Source organism: Pinus tabuliformis, chromosome 6, assembly GCF_031772625.1.
Source record: "Pinus tabuliformis cultivar Carrire ecotype Pingquan chromosome 6, CPIR1, whole genome shotgun sequence".
NCBI classification, from domain to species: Eukaryota; Viridiplantae; Streptophyta; class Pinopsida; order Pinales; family Pinaceae; genus Pinus; species Pinus tabuliformis.
In genome coordinates this window covers 301614513-301638219 of record NC_142292.1, presented here as the reverse complement: position 1 = coordinate 301638219, position 23707 = coordinate 301614513, and positions in this window count along the sequence as shown.

Sequence of the window (23707 nt, the reverse complement as noted above, 5' to 3'; positions counted from 1 at the left end):
TAGACTTACCTTTATTTTTTCCCTTGAGATGTGATATTTTCTTCCCCACATGTGCCCTCCAAGATTTTTTGGGGAAGATGGGCCATGGCCTCCCACATAAGAGATGGAATCCCCCTTTTAATTTTTAGATCATAGATTATATCAAGAAATATATTTAGAAGACGTCTCCATATCCAGGGATGAGATAGATTTTGGGGAGGGGTAACAAGGGAGAGTGGTGGGGATAGGGCAAGAAACAGGAGCCAACAAGCGAAAAGAAAGAACAACAAGTGATAAATATTGTTAGTTAGAGAGATTACCCGATCCTATTTCTAGTGATCCAAAGGAGCTAATTAAATATTTAAGAATGAAATGAGGAGAACTATTACCCAGAGGGGAGAAACCTGAGGAGGAGGGACTGCCTTCATGAATATCGTGCAACTCGGATTTTTTCGACGTGTCACTCACGGATTCAACACCCCCATCCATTAACTAAAGTTTTGAGGTATCCTTTTGTTGCACCTAGGGAAGGATCTCCTCCACGTGAAAACCCTTATCTTCCCATTTCCCCCAATTGTTATCTCTAGAAAGAAAACCCCTTCTCCTTTCTTGCCCAAAAAAGGAAGAGAGAAGTACTTCAAAACGTGTTTGTATTTGTGACATCTACGTCACTTGAAGGGTATTCCTTCATATTATAGAACCTATTTGTGAGTGAAACCTTGATAACTTAGGTTCAGTTCTGCATATAAAACATCTCATGAGTCCAGGTTTACCATAACCCCTGTCATGGTCATCTTCCCACTTGTTTTGTAAGACATGTCAACCTCCAAAAATGATCCTATTTATTCTCGATAACCTTTGAAGACCTCCATTGGCCAGAGCTGTAGCAGGAATTGTAGTATAGCTAGGGGTGGATAATATGGGTTTCCTAGGGATGTACCTAAGGGTGTATTGTGATGTAAAAGGGGACCACAATTAGTTATTTTAGTTAATAAAGCTCGTAAGTGGTTACCCACATTAATGATGATTATAAGTGGTGACCCTCATTATAAAAAGGGACCACAAGTAGTTAATTTAGTTAAGGACGATGAATAAATGGGCAATAGTTAATAAATAAAGTGGTTAACTCGCATTATGGAAGGGACCAGAAGTAGTTAGGAAATAATGTGATAAGCTAATGGTATTGGATGTATGGCATTGAGGGCCCATGGTATTACCCATGGTATTGTATGTATGAAGAATATATAGAGGCTAGATATTTTCCATGGGAGATATGTTGAGTATTGTTTTGTATTGGAGTATTCTCCTTCCTTAAGGATTAGTTGTATGGTTTTACCCTACCTTAAGGGATTTTTGCAGATCACAATAAAAATATATTTCCATTATAACAAGATCTTGTGTTATTTCTTGGGCATATTTTGCAATTTTAATATATTTGCAGGTCTTACAGGTGGTATCAGAGTTATTTCCTTGGCAAAGTGGGGTGATTTTTATTTTTTATTTTATTTATTTATTTTTTTTTCAGAAGATTTTGGGGGGAAAACAGGGCGACAACTTTCAACTCTAATTCTGAATTTTTTGTTGAAGAATTTTCATAAAAAAATTGCATGTTTTAATTCCTCTAAAAAACCGTTTCAAAAAATAAAAAATTGTCTAAATCGGATCTCGGACGGAGAAAATATCATTGATTTAAAATAAGCTATTTTTAGAAAGTTTTCTGATGGAAAATCATGGGCAGCATATTTCAGGTCATTTTTTGGCCATTTTGAGAAAATTTTCAAAAACAAAATGTGGATCTCAATTTCTCTAAAAAATCGTCAAATTAAAAAAAAAAACAATCATTTGAATTGGAGTCCAAATAGAGGAGGTCTCGTTGATTTAAAATCAGTTTTTTTCATAATTTTTTGTAACAATAGGATGATCGCAACGTAGGTTTGAGTTCACAAAGTGCCCATATCATGATTCCAATGATAAGGAAGATGCAGGATGGTTGTTCCATTTCCGAAAATAGGTTATACTAAGGATTTTGAGCTATATTGAATGAGTTGTGTCCATTTTAAATTTTCACCCAAAGTAAGTGTTTTTTCAAAACCCTCATTTGACTTCAGGAGTTATAGTAGCATGTTGCTTACAGGAAAGGATGATGATCCTATTATTTAAGAATACATAAAAGTGAAAAAGGCATAATTTCCATTGGCTTGGAGAGGTGGACCATGGCTTAATCTCCAAAATGAGGCTTCCATATGGTGGAAATCGCTTAACCATGATCTAATGTAGGTCATTACAATGAAGATTTTGAAAAGGTCCTTTGAAACAAGTGGTCTCATGCTAGGAAGAAGGATAAGGATAGTCATAAACGCTTATTTCCAAGAGATAATTCCATATTACAGGTTCATGGATATATTCAAAAGGAGCAGGTCCTTGTTTCTATCAACCCTAGTTGCAAGCATAATCTCATCAATGTCAAATTAGTCAAAAAATTGCAAGTTCCAACACAACATATTGAAAGCACATAGGTTGATGATGCGTCTATTCAAATATTTAAAGAATTGAAAGTTATCATGGATAAATATGTATTACAATCTAGCTTTTATGCTTTAGATCTGGATGAGGAGGATGTTGTTTTGGGATATCCTTGGATGGAATTAGCAGGTACCGTAAATATTAATGTACAAAAGAAATTTCTAATGTTATGGTACAAAAAGAAGAAAATTTATTTGTCGGATATTTCCATTAGTAAATAGGTAGAAACCAAGGAGACATTAGTAGAAATATCTACCTGCACCAACACATTAGATTATGATTCCTTGATGGAAGAAAATGTGGAAAACAAGTTAGCATAAAAAGAGAAGCATGCACCAAAAAGGAACCAAACACCACTCAGGCACCATCAATTGAGGAATTGAATAAGGAAACCCCATCAATTAAGGCTTCAACATATGACCACCCACATCACCTAGCATGATTCCAATCAGAAATACAACCAACAAGATGGCACATGATTAGAAACAAGAACAAAGACACCTGGAAGACACATAGAGAGGCATGGTGATCTACCCACAACAAACCAACATATGGGAACCATAAGAACCAATTTCTATCTCAAGTGAAAGAGGAAAATAATAAACAGAGTGTTCACCTTTCCCATGGATGGATGGATGCTGATGAGCCCCAAATTTGGTAACTTGTTGGGCTCATTTGGCCTAATTATCCTTGTTCAATCCTTCATTTTTCATAGCTTATGCATTATTTTTCAGTATGTTTATGTCATTTGTACGAATAAGGGTAGTCACTCTTCCTAGGTGGCTAACACGTGCTCATTTCAGGTTTTTTTGACACATGTTGGAGCAAAACCGAGCAATCATGGGCTAGATGACAACCAAGCTTGGGGTGAGGATTCGTAGGGGGGTTGTCTATGGCATTAAATAGCCTTCCTCGGGATCTTCACCCCCAACTCCGAGCTCCAAAGGCCACCAAAATTGGATCTAGAAGGCAACCAAGCAGCTTTTGGAAGGAGCTGTCTACTCACAGTTTGGGCAGCCAAGTCCCATAGATTTAGGAGGCTAGCTAGGGCCCTCGTGGTGTATAAATGTTAAGGCCTCAGCCTTCGTGAGGGACTTTTGAAACCGTTGCATATTTTGCACTACAGTGCTGCTAGCTTTAATTTGTTCTCTTGTAGCCATTTTGGCATAACTCTTGACTTATGATTATTTTTTGATAATGAGAAGCAGTCCAATTTTATATCAACTCTGAGTTTCCTATAGGAGCCATAGCTCTCAGGGTTGGGCCCAACCTGAGAGCCTAGGGCTTCCTTCTTTGTACTGTTACCTTTCCTTTATGCATCGTTGTTCTCCTTTTATGCATTTGAAACGTATTTCTGTTGGGCAGATTTAGGTGTGTTGGTTAAATAGGTCACTGTTTATGAATAGAATTGCTTCAGATGTTTAAAATGGATTGGTAGGATAATAACAGGAAGAAGCTCCAAAAAAGGGGTCAACCACACTCTCTGTTTCGCCTCATCCTTATTGGATCAGGGGCTGGAACTGAAGAAACAGTGTTGCCCCAACAAAAACACTAGTTTGCTTGACCATGCAATCCTTAGTGTACTGTTTTCATTTGCAGAAGTTAATTATGGGTTTAGATCTTTGTAATTTTCTCTGCATGATTGATGTACATGGTTTTCTTTCCCAATAAAACTGCTGTTCATTCGTTTTATTGACAGTTAGAGTAGATTAGCTAGGACTTTGATTATTTGTAAGATGTTGTTGATTCGGTTAAATGTACATTGTGTAGGGCATCTCGACCACTCTCTCATATGCCTAAGCCTCATCAGAGCTAGTTGTTCCATCTCCTAGCTAGGTTCCTCGTCTCACATCTGTCCTCTTACCCACGTAACCCTACCTTTTTGTGCAATCATGGTTTTAGCCTCCTTTGAGCCAATTTAGCCATCTACACCTTCTCGCCACTCCATCCACCAGTCCTTGGGCCACTACCAGACCCCTATCCTACCTCCATATCCATTCATGCATCTCCCCTCACTCACCTTTCCTCCAAAATCCAAATTTTTAAACATCCTGTAGAAATTTCTGAACATCCTGTAGAAATTCCTGAACTTCCTGTAGAACCCCTGCAAACTTCCTGTAGAAGCTCACAAATGAGGTTTCTTGAGAGCCAAACTTTGTGAAACTCTCTGGAAGGGTGTTAGGGACTCCTTAGACCCTCTCTGAACCTTCCCGACCTCTTCCAAGCATTTCTCCTCCTTGATCCACCCCTGCACAATAAAAAGCCAATCAAAGGTACATGCATGATAATTCTAATAACTTATTCAAAAATACAAAAAGATGTTTTCTTCAAGTAGAGGTAGTCTAGACACAAGTATTTTACCTTCATAGAAGTAATGGCATTCCTTCCGGTAGTTTGCATTCTCTCCTTTTCATTAGTAGGACTAGCTGGTAGAATTAGGGTTTGCTAGGGTTTGCGTTACTTTTTGGCTTTCAGTTCTTTCCGCAAGTAGATTAGATTCCTTGGAGTTAGCTTTCATCCATCAGTTAAAAAGCTTCTCCTAAGAGCTCATAGAAGTTGGCTTAAGCCCCTAGCAGGACTTGTGCCAGCTGACCAAGTGACAGCTGCGACAAGAGCTAGTACTTGTGCATACAGCACCATCGCTTCCAAGTTTGTTACGAGCTACCGGGTTGATATAAGTAAAGAAGGGAGTTCCAGGAGTTGCAGCATTATTGTTGCAATACTGAAGCCCACCATCTGTTTGGCGCCGTTGCCGGGGAAGCGTCAGAGTATTTGTGATTGCTGCTTTTCTTCTATTTTCCTACTCTCGCCTTCTGCTAAACAGTTTATTTCATTTCCATTCTGCAATTTCATTTCTACAAAAGTAAACTAGACACTTCCTGCTTTCATAGATTAGAATTTTAATTCTGCAAGCGTAACATAGAATTTCAATTTTGCAAGCGTAGTCTAGTATCTCTTTCTCGCAATTTGATTTCAACAGAATAGATTAGACCTTTCTTGCTTTCATTTCAATTCCGCATTTTCATTCCCGCAAAATAAATTCTAGTTAGTTGCAGTTCCATCTGTTTCAGTTTTGCAGGTACAAGCAGAGAAAAAAACAAAAGAAATCAAAAGTCTTTCCGTTTCATGCCTCGTAGGAACAGAGATAAAACCGGCAAATTCTTACCCAATACCCCCACCACATCACTGAGTCAACCTTCTCTCTTCTTTGGTGGCAGTGATCCAAAAGAACCTATAGGTGAACCTCCTGAGATATATGAAGATCCTATAACAGAAGAAGAGTTAGAGAACACTCCATCTGAAGCCATGGCTAAAAACCGAAACGGTAGAAGAGAAGATGAGAGAATAGAAGGTGCCTTTCCCATCCGAGAGACCAATGGAGACATGAAAATGAAAAACATAAGCCCCTCCGCTTTACCTCACTTCCATGGGTTGACTACTGAAGAACCTGATACCTTCCTGTTTGAGTTTGATGTCCTTTGTCGAACCTATGATTATACAGAAGATGAGAAAAAATTGAAACTCTTTCCCTCTACCCTCAAGGATGCAGCACTACGCTGGTTCATGGGGTTACCTGGAAACAGTATCACCACTTGGGCTCAGATGCAGCAAGATTTCAATACCAAATACCGGGACTATTGTAGGTCCAAGGAAGCCAAGGGAGAAATCTTTCGGATGACCATGGGAAACGATGAGTCTTTAGAAGATTACGAGGAAAGGTTCCAACTTAGCTATAAACGGGCCAGGTGCACGCTTGACCCTGAATCTCTAAAGCTGGTCCTGCTCCGAGGAGTCCCTGAAGACCTTCTAGATACCCTTCACATGCTAGCTGGAGGACATATTTACCAACTACCTTATGAGGATATAAAGACTGTGTTTAGAAACCACTCTAGGGTAGCCCGGAAAAGAGGTAGGGGAAACCCACTTTCAGCTAGTACTACTTTCTCCAAGCATGAGTTTGCTAATCAGCTGGAGGACCTCAAAAGTGAGGTGAGACAGACCATTGCCATGCAACTTGATACATTCTGAATCCAGCAAAAGAAAGAGGAAGCTAAGAGGGCTTTGGCCATCTTCTGTCCCAGGTGTACAAGGAAGCACCCTAAGAACGAGTGTCCATTGCACTCAATAGAGGTATGTTTCGTTTGTGAGGAGGACCACCCCACAAACCAATGCCCAACCTTACTAGGATTTAAGCCATATACCAAGGGACTGAGGCACCCACTGAACCTCTCTACTTCCTTAACCAAAGGAGGCCGCATGGACCTAGACCTTACCAGCAGGGGATGCAAGGGGCATCCCAAGCTTATTATAGCCCCAACCAATCTGCTCCTATGCCTTCTTGGGGTCCCCCTGCTCATCCTTCCTGGTCTGCACCTCCTTCGTGGTCTTACCCACCTCAATACCATACTTAACCCACTACTCATTCGTTTCACTCACATGTCCAGCCACAGCCTCAGTGGAATGCACCTCAACCGGGGTGGAGGCCCCAGTACAACACTCCTCCTGCCATTTTTCCTCCACCACCGGCTCAACCACAACCATTACCTCCTGCTCCTCTAAGGCAACCCCAAATGCCTGCTCAACTGAACCCGAACCCCAACAACCGATAGGCCCAACAGGTATATACTGGGGAAACAACATGCCCTACCTATGTTGTGGAGATCCAGGAGATCAACCTGCGATCCGAGAAGACTCTTCCAGATCGCCAACCTCCTCCCCCAGAGGACGAGGAAGACAAACAGGAAAGTGAACCCAAAGCCATTCCACCCTTTCCTGAGAGACTAACAGTAACCACACAACCCAACCCAGAAGAGAATGAGCTTCTGGGAGAACTCAAATAGTTGTGTGTGAGAATACCACTTCTCCAGGCCATCAAAGATGTACCGATATACAACAAACTGGTTAAGGAAAAGTGTTTCAGGCACCCAGGCAGGCAAAAAAGAGATGCCTCAACTATCAATGTCATAGGGCAACTGTCTGATCTTATGTTGGGGCAAGTAATCTGTCCAAAGTATTTGGATCCTGGGAGTCCTGTAGTTGATGTCCACATCAATGGCACCATCATACCCCACACCTTGATTTATCTAGGGGCTGCCATTAATGTGATGACCAGGGACACCATGCTCAAACTCAACCTTCAAGGTTCCTTAAGGAAGACCTCGACAGTCCTGCAGCTGGTAGATCGCTCCACCGTGACTCCTGAAGGGATTGTGGAGGATGTCTTGGTCTCTGTTGACTCTTGGGAGTATCCTGCGGACTTCTTTGTCCTTCAACCAAAGGCAAAGCTTACTGGATACCCCCTTATTTTGGGAAGGCCTTGGTTAGCCACTGCAGATGCTTACATAAGCTACCGAGCGGGAAACATGACCATCAAAAATGGTCCTATGTCCAAGCAGCTAGTCCTATACCCTCCTGCCCAACCTCTGTTAGAGCATGACTTACCACTTTGGTTGGAAGAAGGAGAAGAGGATGAGGTATACTTTGCACCCTTGTGCACCTTAGAAACCACCAGGGGAGGTCCTCAAACCGAGGATGATTTGATTGAGACCTTGATTCAGAATCCACCTCCCAGTGCATTGTCCTTTGAGAAATTGGTGGAGGATACTCAAGCCAGTACCTTAGTGGACCTCTGTGTGACTGATCCAACCTCTCCCAGAGTTAAGAATGTGGATTTTGGTCCCGAGAGAACTTTAAAGATCAGCTCCTCCCTATCCCCTTCCCAGGAAAAGGAGCTGTGTAGCTTGCTGGCCAGTCATCTAGATGCTTTTTCTTGGAGCTATAAGGAGATGAAAGGAGTCCATCCTTCAGTCTGTACCCATCACATCTACATTAAAGAAGATTGTAGACTGGTCAGGCAACCTCAAAGGAGAATGAATCCAGCCCTTAAGGACATTGTCAAAGAAGAATTGCAAAAATTGTTGGATGCAGGATTCATCTACCCCTTCTTGGACAGCGAATGGGTTTCCCCTCTGGTGTTGGTACCCAAGAAAAATGGGAAGTGGAGGATTTGTGTGGACTAAAGAGAACTGAAAAAAGCCACCAAGAAAGACCACTTCCCTCTGCATTTCATAGATCAAGTGTTGGATGGACTGGTAGGAAATAAGTTTTTCTCTTTCCTAGATGGGTTCAGCGGGTATAATTAGATCCAAATCAGCCCGAAGGACCAAGATAAGACCACCTTCACTTGTCCTTGGGGTACCTTTGCCTACCGAGTCCTTCCCTTTGGGCTATGCAACGCTCCTGCCACTTTCCAGAGAGCAATATTGAGCATCTTTTCTGAGCTGGTCCATGATTCAGTGGAAATCTATATGGATGAATTCACTCCTTATGGGTCCAACTTCCAGGAAGCATTGTCCAATCTAGGAAAAGTTCTAACCAAGTGCATTGAGATGAACCTGTCCCTCAGTCCTGAAAAATGTGAATTCCTGATGACTGAAGGGACCGTGCTAGGACATACCATTTCTCGCCAAGGATTATAGGTGGATCCTAACAAAATTGCTCTCATCAAAAAGGTTCCACCTCCTCAGAAGGTAAGAGATGTTCGGAGTTTCTTAGGCTTAGCGGGATATTATAGAAGATTCATTAAAGACTTCAGTAAGCTAGCCTCGCCATTGTTTGGCCTCTTAGCAAAAGATGTTGAGTTTAAATGGACTGACAACTGTCAGAGGGCTCTGAATGAATTAAAGGATAAGTTGGTGTCCGCCCCGATCTTGAGAGGTCCAAACTGGGCCCTACCTTTCCACATCCACACTGATGCCTCGAACAAAGCCATAGGGGCAGCCTTAGGACAAGTTGAAAAAAAACTTCCATATGCCATATACTTTGTCAGCAAAAACTTATCCAAGGTAGAAATGAATTATACTGTAACTGAAAAGAGTTCTTGGCCGTGGTCCATTCCTTGAACAAGTTCTGACACTACATCACTGGCTATCAAACATTTGTACATACTGATCATGCTGCAATTATATATTTAATGAATAAGCCTGATGTGAATGCTCGTATTATTAGATGGTTACTTTTGTTGCAGTAGTTTGATTTGACTATCGTTGACAAACCAGGTAAAGAAAATGTTGTTGCTGACTTCTTGTCTAGATTGGATTTACCTGCAGGTGAAGAGGGGACAGTGGATGACCAGATGCCAGATGAACATCTGTTCGCTATCTCAGTACTCTCTCCCTGGTTTGCTGACATAGCAAACTACCTGGTCTCAACACAGTTCCCTCCGCATCTATCCTTAAAGGAGAAGAGAAGAATCGTGAGGAAAAGTGCCTCATTCACTTGGATCGGGGGCAACCTGTTCAAACTTGACCCCGATCAGATCTTAAGGCGTTGTGTAAGGGAGGAGGAAGTCTTTGACATCCTCCTAACCTGTCATGATAGGCCTTGTGGAGGACATTTTGCAGCCAAGAGGACTGCCTTCAAAATTCTACAGGCAGGCTACTATTGGCCCACGCTTCATCAAGATGTCAGAAGATATATCAGCCAATGTGACTGATGCCAAAGGATGGGGAAACCTACTCCAAGGGATGAAATGCCTCTGCAACCTCAAGTGACTCTTGAGCCATTTGAGAAGTGGGGTATGGATTTTGTGGGTCCTATCAACCCTCCTTCAAGGCAAAGGTCTTACATCATTGTGTGCACAGACTATCTGACAAAGTGGGCAGAAACCAAGGCAATTAAAGCAGCAACAGAAGAAAAGGTGGCTGAGTTTTTAAGAGAAAACATCTTCCACAAATTTGGCTACCCAAGAGAGTTAGTCACCGATCAAGGAAGCCAGTTCACCTCCAACTTAATTGAAGACTTGCTCGCTCATCACAAGATCAAGCATAGGACTTCCACCCCATATCATCCTCAAGAAAATGGGTAGGTGGAAGTCACCAATAGAGCATTAGAAGGTATTTTGACTAAGGTGGTGAGCAGCAGAAGAAAGGATTGGGCAGATCGTCTGGTTGAGGCCACTTGGGCTTACAACACCACCTGGAAGACCACAACCGGTTTCACACCTTATGAGCTGGTCTATGGGAAGAGAGCTTTGCTGTCAATCGATTTCGAGTACAACACATTGAGGATGGCAGCTCAGCTGGACCTAGACCTCATCCATGCTCAACAAGAAAGGTTATTACAGCTGAATGGGTTAGATGAAAACTGAATGCAGGCCCTCCTTCACTCAGAAGTGGTTCAACTTCAGAGAAGATATGGCATGACCGGCACCTCAATGACAAACAATTCCAGCCGGGAGATTGGGTGCTGCTGTATGATTCCAGACATAAGGATTTCAAGGGGAAGCTGAGGACAAGATGGCTAGGACCATATGCAGTGGAGAAGTGTAATGACAATGGCTCTGTCCTTATCCGGACCATTGATGAAGAAGCCATCCCCATGCTCGTTAATGGGCATCGACTAAAAATCTATAGGAAACCTCTTTCGAGGCAAGAGTTCATCAAAACTGTGGAAAAATCAGTGCTGGTTGTTATCACTCAGGTTGTCCCTCAGGTTGTAATAAAGGGATACGGCCGAGGTAACCACAGACCAACTTTGGACTGCAGGTTCTAGCCCACCTGCAGTCAGAGAGGGCTCTCTCTTTGTGATTTAGCTTTATTTGAAAGGATTTTAGGCTAGATATTGAATTCGGGAGTTTTTGTTTTGATTTTGGTGGGAAGATTGATGTTTTCAGGTAAAGAGGCAGGTATAGTGTGAAAGTTTCAAACCATTGGGCATGGAGTCAAAGGGTAGGACTGCTGGTGCATTTTCTTGGTCACAAGAGAGGTATGGAGCAAGGTAACTGCGCATGAAACAATGTTTCAGGTTTAAAGGATGGAGTGAATGCTAAGTAATGAGAGGCAGTTAAGAATCTCTCAATCAACTTAACAGAGGGAAGCAACGGAGCCCTACCTAGGGGTAGCAAAGAATCCCTAGATAATTGGCAAACACAGGTGAATTAGGGTAAATATGAGCCAGAAGGAATTCATATTCATTACCAATTCATTCAGATGAAAACATAAAGAAACAACAGAAATTGAGCATAGAGTGTATTTAAACAAGTTCTAGGCTAATCTTTCTTTCTGCTATATAGATAGTGGTAAACAATGAACAAAGGTAAGTTGCACTTATTGTTTCATGCTGCAGCACAGGAATTCCATCTTTCAGTCTCTAGAAATCATTAACAACACATCAGACAGTGTCTTCTCCAGGCTTTCAGCAATCTTTGATTATAGAAACAGTATCAGGTATACAGTGCGAGTCTCTAGTGAGAATTATCAATCGACCAACCCTTAAAACAATACAAAGGGTGGTATGTATAGGGAAAAAAAACTCCTAATTGCCTTTATTACAACCTAACCTAAACAGGTCCGAGAAATGATTACTTTTAACCTAATCTTATCCAAAAATAAATGCAAGAAAATATCTTGAGCTGCGCTGAGGGTAGCCGTATAAAAACTGAGTGAATGTGTTGTCCTCGGTGGCTTGGTGCAGTGTTTCTGTAATAACTATGCATGGGCTTCTTCTCCATTGTAGTTCGGTGGCTTTAAATGCTTTAACTGTGATTTGAGAGCTGGGATGGGTTTGCACAACTTGATTTGACTTTTTTGGCTGCCATTCAATGTAACCTGCTTTGGGAACTGAAGGTTTCCATTAAACAATTTAACTGGTACACTTTGCTGCTTCATCTCTCCTCTGATACTCTTTGACAAATGAATTGGGTTGCATCTCTCCTTCGCTGTGGGTCAAATCACAAATTAATGGGCGCTGTTCGGCTCTCTGTTTCCTTTGGAACTGTCTTCTGATCCTTTCTGCAAGCTTCACGAAGAAAACGAGTCTTTCGGCGCCTTCTGGGCTTGTTGGGAGTTGCGCAATGAGGGATTTTCCACTTCGACTCTTTTCCCGTAGCCATGCGCGATTAGCGCTGCCTCAGAAACTGATTTCGGGCTTCCTAAGCACGACTTTCGCCTTTCGCTCCAAAAATTGATGATGACATCAGCATGACATAAGCGGGCGGGACCTGGTACGACGGATGATGTCAGCATGATGACGTCAGCGAGATGACGTCAGCATGTACGGTGGATGACGTGGCAGGGACATGGTGGCAGTGACGTGGCAAGGGTGACTCGGCAGGAGGACGACGTGTGCAGATGATGTGGCGAGGTCCTGGCGCAGTCGTCAGGGGGGGGGAACAGGCGGTTTATGGTTTTCGTCGGACCGCCTTTGGTACGGGGGCGGTTTCTGTCAGAGCGGCTCCGACGCAATAGAAAGCGGACAGGTGTCTTCTGTACGGGGAGAAAACCACTGCAATATCGGAGGCTAACGTCCGGACGCAGGGGGCGCTCCGAAATCGGCGAGAGCCGTCGGATGGGGAGGGGCGGATCGGAGGGCTGACGGGAGACGGAGCTGGCGGCGGAATAATGGACGGGCGCGCGAATATGCGAATTTTAATATAGCGCGGGTGGGGGTTTAGACTTAGGAAATGTGGGTTAGGGGTTATTAACAAGCGGGGGAGGACAGTTTAATGTTTTTAATAAGACTTTTAAACAATAAACTTTGGGAAAATGACTGCGGAGGGGTAAAGGGGTGAATGAGGAAGGTTATTAGCCTAACCAAATGTTAGGCTAATCCCAGGACACGGAAGGCTAATGCTGGGTTCCGGATGAACTCAACATTTCCAAGACTTTGATAAATATGGCTATAATGCCAAGGGATGGGAATATATACATAGGGGAGTTATATAGTGCTTTTTAGTAAGGGAAGGAGAAATGATGTAGGGAGTTAAATAGTATAGTTAGGAATTAATATGAGTTTGTGAGATGAAGTGTGGGGGGGAGCCTAAGTTTGTGAACTAAACTTAGATATGGGGAGTGGATGAAAATGTGAAGAAATGATTTTTACACAAGGAATGTGGCTTCTTTACATCAAGGAAAGCCTAAAATTAACTTAGTTTTTCACAAAAATGAAAAGATGACAGGACTGTTGGGCAGATCCCAAGGTCCTCAATGGGATGTTAGTGAGTGATTTGGGGGAATAAAAGGAATAGGGGGTTAGACATGCCTCGCTTGAGCTCCTTCATATAAAATGCTTGACATATGTGACCTGAATAGATGTGACACTTGAAAATAGGAAATGGATCACATGGCTTGATTCTGCAACCATAAAAAGTACCTACCCAGCCTACTTACCTAACATTTTTTGCTTCTTTTGGTTTGGGTGCACTTGAACTTGCAGACCGAACTTTACAATTTTTTCTTTTCTCTGTTCTCCTATCTAAGTCTACACTTATTTCTGCCAAGGGCCCAGATTAAGCAGTTGGGCTCCTTTGATTCTCTACCTATCTACAAATCTGCCAAGATTAAATTGTTTGGACATATATCATTCTCTATATTCTAAAACAGGAAATTGAAACCTAGGGAGGCCAAGATTAAACTGTTTGGCCTTCCCTTAACTAAAAGAAATCTTCAAAAATGGAATGCAGTAGTGGCACTTAGACTAGCACACTTTCATGGCATCTTGTGGAAATATGGAACACTGCAGCCTACAAATTATGACATATTTGGCATGTAAAAATGTCAATCATGAAAAATGAACACCTGTTGCAATAGGAGGCTAATAGTGGCTCCACTTGGGGATGGCTTTTCCTTGTGAAAAGCCAAGAACAGCAGGTCAGACTGCCTTGATCTTCTGTTGTTGCTGTGGATTGAAGGAACTTCTTTGTGCTAGCTGTTAGATAATTGAAACCTTGTAATATGCACAACCTCCTCCTCAACTGAAATATTGTGAAATGCATAGCACTGCCTGCTTTCTTCTGCGTGCTTGCTATTATGTAGAATGTTGCTTGAGCATTGTACCTTTGAAACATTCTCAAACATGGATCAAAACTGATGTGTTTGCTTTGTTTTTGCTTTGAGCAATGGTGCTGATATGAATTTAAAGTACTGCTCTGTTTTGATATTTTTTGACTGAAGACTGCAAACAGTTTCCCTTTACCATGAATTTCTCGAGATGTGACTATGCTACTCTTGCTATTTTGTTGAAATTAATTCAGAGACAGAGCTTTTAAAATTGGAGCAATTGTATTGGCTGTGTCTTCACAAGATTTATTGCTGCTCCTCTAACATGTTATCACTCAGGTTGTTCCCTTTGACTCCCAAGGGAATACTGCCAAGGTAACCACTAACCAATCTTTGGGTCACAGGTTCTAGCCTACCTATGACTAGAGAGGGCTCTCTCTTTATGATTTAACTTTGTTTTGTATAATATTTTAGGCTAGTTATCATGCTCAAGGTTTTTCTTTTGGAATTTGTTGGATGATGACTTCAGTCAAGATATATATGTGCTTACCAGGGTGTTCTAGGCCATTGGGCATGGAGTTAGTGGTGCTTAATTTATTTGATATGTCTGTGTTGATACAGTAGTGATGCTGCAGAGCCAGATAAGTGTCTGAGAAACAATTCTTTGAATCTGTGATTAAGTGTGATGTAACCAGGGTATGAAAGGCAATTAAGAATCTTTCAACAAACTGGTATGGAGAAACAGTGAGAATATTATTTAGAAAGAAGTGAAGAATTTCTACATAACATTCATATTTATAGAGTTAATGAAAACATGAGCAATTAAGAATTCATGTTCATGATCAATTCTGAAGAAAACATTTTCAGCAATAAAGATTGAGCACAAGGTGTAACCAAACATTTCCTGTACTATTCCTTTTCTCTACTGCTAGACTACTGAGACATGTGTATGACTTAATAAACATAAGAAGACAAAACATAGATTGAGAAAAACTTATTGTTCCATCAGACAGCACAGGAATTCTGCAACAGCATGCATAGCATCACCAAGACATCAAACATTCAGGAAATCACTGAGCTTTTCCAACCTTTTGCATTAGATAATATGAAAATATACAATACATTTGCCTCAGAATGAAAATCACCAACCCCTAATACGCTGCCAGGGGAGGTATATATACATAATTTACATAAGAAAATATCTAGCTGATGAGTAAATGTTTCATTAATGTCGTGCCAACTCCTGGAGCATTGTAGCTGAGAAAGTAAATGCTGTAGTAACTCCTCAGTGCCTTAGCTGTCAAAAATGGTCAGAGAATGTTGACTTTGTGACTGTTGGAGTCGGCTGAAGATATGATGCCCAAAATTTGCGTATTTTTTTATCTTTTGCTTGCTGTCGCTGTCCTTTGCTGAGTCACCCTTTCGGCTGCCTAAAGTGCTGTCTTTATTATGCTTTTGCCTTTTGCTGAGTTGAAGCTGACTGGGACCAAGCAACTGAGACTACTGTGGCAAAATTTGTAGCATTGCCTGCCACCAATCCTCTTTGGGCAGCTGGTGCCTCCGAATTTTTACCAAAGTTTCATCTGCTTCTGTATATCTGTAAAAATTCGGAGGAACTTCAAAAAGGTGATGGATTTCATTTTCAATAAAAAATAGATTTTCAAGTTTGTCATAAAGGCCCTGTCCTGTTGGAGGCCCTGCCTCCTCAGAGGTGCTGGCAGATGCAGTGATTTGATTCTCAATAAAACTTGACATTCTGTTGGCATATTGCTCACGGGGGAGCAATTTTCCTGTGCTGGTCAGTAGGCTGGGCAGTCCCTTTCCTTGTAGTGCTCCCATTTTGAGCTTGTATTCATCCACCTCAGCCTGTATTTCGTGGCACTTTCTCTCTACAGTCTGTACATAATTCCTGAGAGTCAGCACCTTTTTAGCCGTAAGGACAGCCTCTGTTCTGTTGACAATGTTGATGGCTGCTAGCTCCTCCTGGGTCTGACTGTTCAAAAAGTGTATCATTCTATTGGCCTGCTCAGGCCTGTTCCCCAGTACTGTCCTGGCCTTCTGGATCTCAATCTGTGCTTTGCCAATTAACTCCATTTGTTCATGCACAATCTTGATTGACTTCCATTGTCTAGTAATGGATTGGTCAATTCGGGCCCACAAAATTCTTTTTATTTCTGCCATAGCACTTTCTAGTTTGAGTTCTTTCTCCAAGGCCTTTATTTCTCTACCTTGCTCTGCCACAGTCATCTTTGACTTGTCATATTTGGCCTCTAGCTCTGCCAACTTTTCCTTGGCCTGCTTAATTTCAGTAGCCTGGAGCTCCATTTCTTTGACAGCCTTAGTCAAATCTTCCATGTTTAAACTGGACTCTGGGGCTGTTGTTGTTGCTACTGCTTCAGTTGTGGCTGTAGTTGTTACAGGGGCTACTGCTGCCTCTGTAGTTGTTGCAGTGGTTGAAGTAGTTGGAGGAGCTTGGGATGTAGATTCTCCCTGCTTATCTTGTAGTGCCCCTTCAAGCTCTTTTTCCAAATCAAGGACCTTCTGGTTAAGCTGCATTATTAAATCAAGCTGCTCATCGGCCTCCTTTTCCTTCTGCAATTCTGCTGTTTGGGGGTGCTCGGTGGGCAGTAGCTTTAACCTTTTCTTCAATGCATTAAGGTCATCTTCTTTTTTCTTCATGAGGGCCCTCACGCCCTTTGGGTCCTTAGGATCATGTCCTAGGTCTATGATGATGTCCTCAAGTGATTTAATTCTGTTGTCCTTGGCCATGGAGGACATTCTCTCAAAATCCAACTGAATGTTGGTATTCTTTAGTGATTCTTTCAATTCATGGGCCATTGTTGCCCTGTCCACCAAGGTGGCATAGACCATTTCTCCAGTCTGCTTGTGGAGTTCTATTTGGTCCATGGGGTGAATGTCTTTTGCCATGACTTCCACCCTTGTTCTTACATAATCTGCAGCTGATTTGGGCTGCAGCACCTTAGGTTTGAAGTGGCTGAGGATCATTTTCTCCTCTTGAATGTCATAGACAGACATTAGCCTTTCTTGCTTGGTTGGTGTTGCTTTCAGAAACTGTTTGTACACTTCAATTCTCAGCAAGTCATTTTGTGCCTTTATTTGTTTGAAATAAGCCTTAGTGCTTGAAGGCTTTTTGCTCTGCTGAGAGGAGGAGGATACCTCCAAGCCAAGTTGTAATCCCTGCTCCTGCTGAAAGGAGCTTGTACCTGTTTGTTGGCTGCCTTCCCCATCTTTCCTTGGACTGTCAAGGACTTCTTCACTTATCTCTTCTATTACCGGGGAGTCAACCTTTTGCCTCTTGGCCTCAGGTTGCTGGGAGGATCCACTAGCAGGAGTGGACTCTTCTCTGTCTCTTTTCTTACCTCTCTCCTCATGTGCTGAAGTCTACAAAATTGATGCTGCTGGTGACTCTATTTTTGGTGGAGGGGTCTGCTCTTGTTGCTGCCCAATTGAGGAGGCAGGCTGTTCTTTTAGTGTTTCCTCTTCAGCACCCATTATCCCTTTACCTTTATCTGTACCTGATGCTGCTGTAGAAGGTGCCTGGGTGGCTGGTGCAGTTGTTGTGGCTGAGGTTCCTTCTCCCACTGGATGTGGTTGCTTGAAGATTACCTGCTGCACAGAATCCAAGTCAAGAGTTTTTTCCAAATCCTTGACATTCTTTTGCATTATCTCTTCTTCAGTTAATTTTTCAATTAAAGTGTCTTGCAGCCATTCTTGCTGATTGGCATACTGTTCAATATGTGGATATTTGCAATGCTCATAGCCTAACAGCCTGTACTTAACCCTCCTGGCACAGATGAAGCCTTCAGGGTCATAAGGGACCCACCGGAAGCTTTTTGAGAGCATGTACTTGTCTTTGAGGATTAGCTCAGCATCTTGCCATCCCTCTTTTTTATTCATGATGAAGGGGCCCAGGTGGTGCTTGAACTTGAGATGGGCCTTCTTTTTGGCACTGTGGAAGTGGGTGAGGTCAGAGTGAATGAGCTGCCTATAATACTCCAAGGCAAACAGTCTCATGGGCACATATTTTGGGAGCCTGTATGGACAGAGCTCACAGCCATAGATTCTGATGACTGTATGATCCTGGTATAGGTACCAATCACCTATTTTATAGTTTTTAGAGAGCTGCAGGGTTTTCTGTATTTCAAATGACACTCTGGGAGGAGGGGACCTCATCAATAAGCAGGAGACTGGGTATACAAATTGATCAATAAATTCACAATATGAATATGGTGAATTTTGGACTTGGTGGAAGACAGATGTCCAGAAGATAACATATCTTCTTTCTCCTCTAGAATCCAGCTTTTTGATGTAGCATGGAAAAGCCTCAGACTGGTAGTACATGAACATGTGGTAGATATAAGATGAATACTTGAAGATGCCCTCCCTGTCCACTTTGAAAAGCTGCTCATGTATCTTGTTGGCTATGAATTTAGCAAAATTATATTTGTAGGCAGGAGGTTGGCCTGGGCTATAAGCAGCTAGTAATACCAGCACTGTCTCATCAACATATTCACTGGTTTTATAGCCCAACACATATGAAATCATGTCCAGCAGAAGTTTGCCTACATCAGTAAAATAGACATATAAGTAGGGAGGTGGCCCTGTGGGCTGGCAGTCAGGCCTCATAAATGTCTTGGTGATCTTCTGCCTGTCATCAGTGGACATCTTGGCACCTGTATCCAGCAGATAGTTCATGGAGAAAGGAAACAACAGCTGAGTTTGTTTGAAGTTGAGCATCTGGTTGATGGACTCAGCATTAATGTGAAAGAGGATGCTCCCAGATGGAGACTTGACAGCTCTGTGATTTGCATCATAATTCTCAGCACATAGGCGAATAATCTCTGGAAAAATGTTAACAGATGGGAGAAAGTAATAGGGCAGATTTGATTCCCATATCCCATATGTATCCTTGCCATTCAAATAGTCATCTCTCAATTCCCTGAAGGTCTGCAAATGGTCCCTATCACCCACAAAGTCTTGGATGAGGTAATCCCTGTCAGCAAGAGGCAGGGACTCAAGCTCTTTATTTGGTGGATTCATGGGGGCAACACTGAGAGCTGTGGGTGCAGGAGCAGCCATTATGTAGTTTCTGAATGTTACAAGGTAAGTGCAATGGTTTGCAAGGTTCCTCAAAGCTCAGGTGATAAACTGAATGCAGATAATGCTAGATGTATTTTTCAAAGATGAACAGGCTGGCTAGGCAGGCTTGTCTCTGCTCTGCTTGGGCAAATTCACAGGAATTGTGAATAATGAAGATGAATTGCAGGGGGTGCAATTATAGTTTGGTGAAATTTGGTCCTTCAAGTATGTACCCGGCAAAAGGGAACAATGCCGGGCGATTTGGATGATAATTCGTGAATTTAAGGCCGCGAATTATTGTTGTAACATCAAATTTTTGGAGCAGAGGGCAATGCAGGCTGTTTGGTCCAGAATTGACTAAGAGACCTTCTTTAATTTGGGAATTACCAGGTGTTCAATGGAGAATTTGCAGAGAAACGGCATGCACAGGGGAAAAATAAGAGAATTGCGGTGAATACCTGGATGAACGGTGCGGAAAACCTTCGGGTCGAACAGTGGGTGCACAATGCAGCTAAATTGATGAGTTGCGGCATCTGCAGCTTTGAATTTGGCGGTTCGGAGGCAATTTCGCAGTGAACAAGCTCACAACGGCTCTGTCTTTTTCGCGTGAAAATGACATAAAACGGCTCGTTTGGGCGCTTTTAACGACAAATTTGGGAAAATGCGGGTCATTGGCGCTTTTCCGCCGATGACGTCAGCATGACGTCATGGCGGGCCCGGGGTACGGAGGGTGACGTGGGCGCTGAGCTGGAGGCCAGCGTGGCGGGACACGGTGGCGGGCGGTGTGGGGTGGCAAGGCTACGTGGAGGGCCACGAGGCGCGGGGGCGGGGACGAGGGTATGACGTCATAGCGACGTAGGACCGACGTGACAGCGGAGGTGGTAAGCGGGAGGGTGGTAAGCGGTCTCCCCGCACCGCTTTTGGGAGAAGGCGGTATCGGGGAGGGGGGCTGCGAACACCCCCGCCGGCTGCCACGCGTCCCGTGTACGGGGGGGAAAACCGCCCGTTCCCCGGACGTTAAAGGGCGGCGACTTCAAATCTTAAAATGCCCGCCCACCGTTGGATCAAAGGGGGCGGGAGATCAAGGGCTGGCGGGCGCCCCGACCCGTCGTGCATGTTGGGGGGACCCGCTGGCCAATTAAAATATTCATTTTAATATTTCGGGGTCGGAACTTTAGGTTATGGGGTTTTCTGTGGGTTTTTTGGAATATACATAGGTTAAAGTGGGTTAATCTGACGGGGTTAAAAGATATTTGAATGTTGGGTTTGAGAGGGGGAGAAGGGGTTTTTATGAAATTTTTCTGGAAAAAGGGGGTATATATGAGGGTTAAGGGTGAGCTATTAGTCTAACCAGGGGTTAGAGTAATTCCCAAAACAAGGGTTGACTATAGTCCCTGGTGGACTAAAGTCTCCCAAAGACATACTATTTAGCTATAATGCTAAAAGGGGGGATATTTATACATTGCTTGGGGTTTTATACACCATGGTGTTATAGTAATAGGGAAAGGGGAACATAGGGGATTTAGTGTAGATAGAGTTAGTAGTTAATATTTGGAGGGGAATGAGAATGGGAAGTGATAGCTACTAAGCTTTTTGGGAATCAAACTTAGTTAGGGAGTAGATCAAAATGAAAAGAATTTTTACACAAGAAATGTGGCTTCTTTTCAAAGAGAGAAATCATTTCTGACATGAAATTGTTATAAATGAGGAGTATAAGGAGGACTAATCAGGCAGATCCTGCAGTGCTCATGGGGAAGTTAGTAAAACTTTGAAGGGGATGGGGGAAGTTAGTGATGGTTTAGTAGTTTGCCAAATAGGCCACTGCTCTTGCCTTTCTCCTGCTGGTGACATCATTGTGATTTTTTCCAATTGATATGCTTAGATCATGCTTTCTGCAACCTTCAACTGCCTACCCTGCCTAATATGCCTAACATTTTTTCTTCCTTTGGATGGGTGCACTTGGTCTTGCAAACCCTGATAATTCTCTTTTCTTCTTGCTGCCCTCCTATCTAAGTCTACCCTTATGACTTCCAAGGGCCCAGATTAAGCAGTTGGGCTCCTTTCTTTCTCTATCCACCTAGTCATCTGTCAAGCTTTAACTGTTTGAACAGGTACTTCCTCTCTAGTTTACAACATGCAATTCAAAACATGGTGAGGCCCAGCTTGAGCTGTTGGACCACCCATCAAAGTAGTAGTGGCCATTTGGACTAGCCACTTTCATGGTCCTTGTTTGGGGTTCATTTCTTTTATTTTTTCTTTGACCAATTCATTTTCTTGCCCTTTGATTTTTCTTTTAAGGCATACCCTCTTTACATTTTTTAAATTGTCTGGTTCTCTCACAAAAATGGAACCTTAGCAGCATGGAAGGTGCACATTTTTGGCACTTCCACTGTCAATCATGAGAGATGAACACCTATTGGTATAGGAGGCTAACATAACATTCAGAAAAATAAACAAAAAGTTTATATATACAAATATTACTGTATAAAAATATATATACAGAGCTGCACTGTATCCCTTAAAAGGGATCATGGTAATGTTTCAGCATACGGCCATTCACAGGGCCTTCTTCGACAGAACTATCCTCTACAGATCTGAGAAAATAAGTGTTATTTCCCTGAACAGTAGAAATAACGAATGGCCCTTTCCATAAAAAATCAAACTTGGCATGTTTGCCCTTGTGTTCTCTTCTTGAGTCCCACCTTAGAACTTTGTCACCAATATTGAAATCCTCAGCCTTAGCTCTCCTATCAAACATCCTTTTGAGCTTTTCTTGCAAAATTTGAGCTTTGTCATATACTTGTTCTCTGGTTTGCTGAAGATGAATGGTCTGATTAATCCTTCGTTGAATGTCATTTGGTTCAGCCTGAATTTCCTGTAACAGTTTGATAGTAGGGATGCCCAAGGATGAAGGAAATCTGGCCTCCATGCCGTATACTAGCTCATAAGGGCTCATCCCAATGGATCTCTTAGTTGAAAGTCTGTCTGCCCATAGGGAATTTACCAGCTTTTTGTGCCAGTTCTTCTTGTTCTCTTCCAATACTTTCTTTATGATGTTGATGAGACTTTTGTTAGATGATTCGGCCAAGCCATTGCCTTGGGGGTAATAGGCTGTAGAGTGGCCTAAGGTAATATGAAATTGGTGGCAAAAACTAATCATCTTTTTAGACTTAAAGGTAGTAGCATTGTCAGTGATAATTTTCTCAGGGCAGCCAAATCTAGAAAGGATATTGCACTCAAGGAATTGGATAATGATGGTGTCATTGGATTGCCTACAGGGAATGGCTTCAACCCATTTGGTGAAATAGTCAGTGGCTGTTAGGATCCATTTGTGCTGGCCTAAGGAAGAGGGATGGATTTCTCCAATGAAGTCAAGACCCCATTGTTGAAAAGGTTTTTCGGTTGAGATGGGTTTAAGGGGCAAAGGTAACAGCTTTCTCTTGCCCTCAAAGATTTGGCACTTGTGACATGACATGGCAAACTTCTTTACATCTGCAAAAAGAGAGGGCCAATAGAAACCGGCCCTTAAGATTTTATCAGCAGTGGACTTCCAATATAGATGTCCTCCACAGTCACCTGCATGGAATTCTTTCATGACATTGTTAGTTTCATTCATGGTTAAACAATTAAGCAATATACCTTCATGATTTCTCCAAAATAATGCACCATCTATTACACAAAACTTTAAAGCCTTCATTTTCAAAAATCTCTTCTTGGTCCTGGACAATCCTGGGGGAGCACACAGGTTTAACAATACAAAGCATATATCGGTGTACCATGGGGATTGCAAAAAGATTTCACTGATCTGTGGAGTCGCCAACTCCGGTTCATTGTCCAGCTGGTTAATGTCTAGGGCCTAAAAGTTTGTTTCGGACATTAGTTTGGCTAAACCTTGTCCCTTTATCAGCTTGGTTGGTTTTATTTCTATGTCATACTCAAGGATGTTTGCTATCCACTTGCCTCTTTTTCCTTCTAATCTCTCTTGGGTCAATATGTCTTTTACAGCAGTGTGTGGAACATAGGCAATCACATGTGAATATAAAATGTACATTCTGAAATCCTTGATAGCCTTAACAAGTGCATAGGCCTTCTTTTCCATGATTGGGCACTTCAAAGGGGCATCTCTTAAGGCTCGGCTGAAAAATACAATTGGCTTTTCAGCTCCCTGTTCATCCTTTTGCAAAAGGACAACAGCTATAGTATGATCAGATGCAAAAGAAAAAATGATAAAATCTTTGTCAAATTGTGGGCTAGTGAGGACAGGGGTTTGGGTTAAGGCCGTTTTGATGCTCTCAAATGCTTGCTTGGTTTCAAGAGACCATTTTACC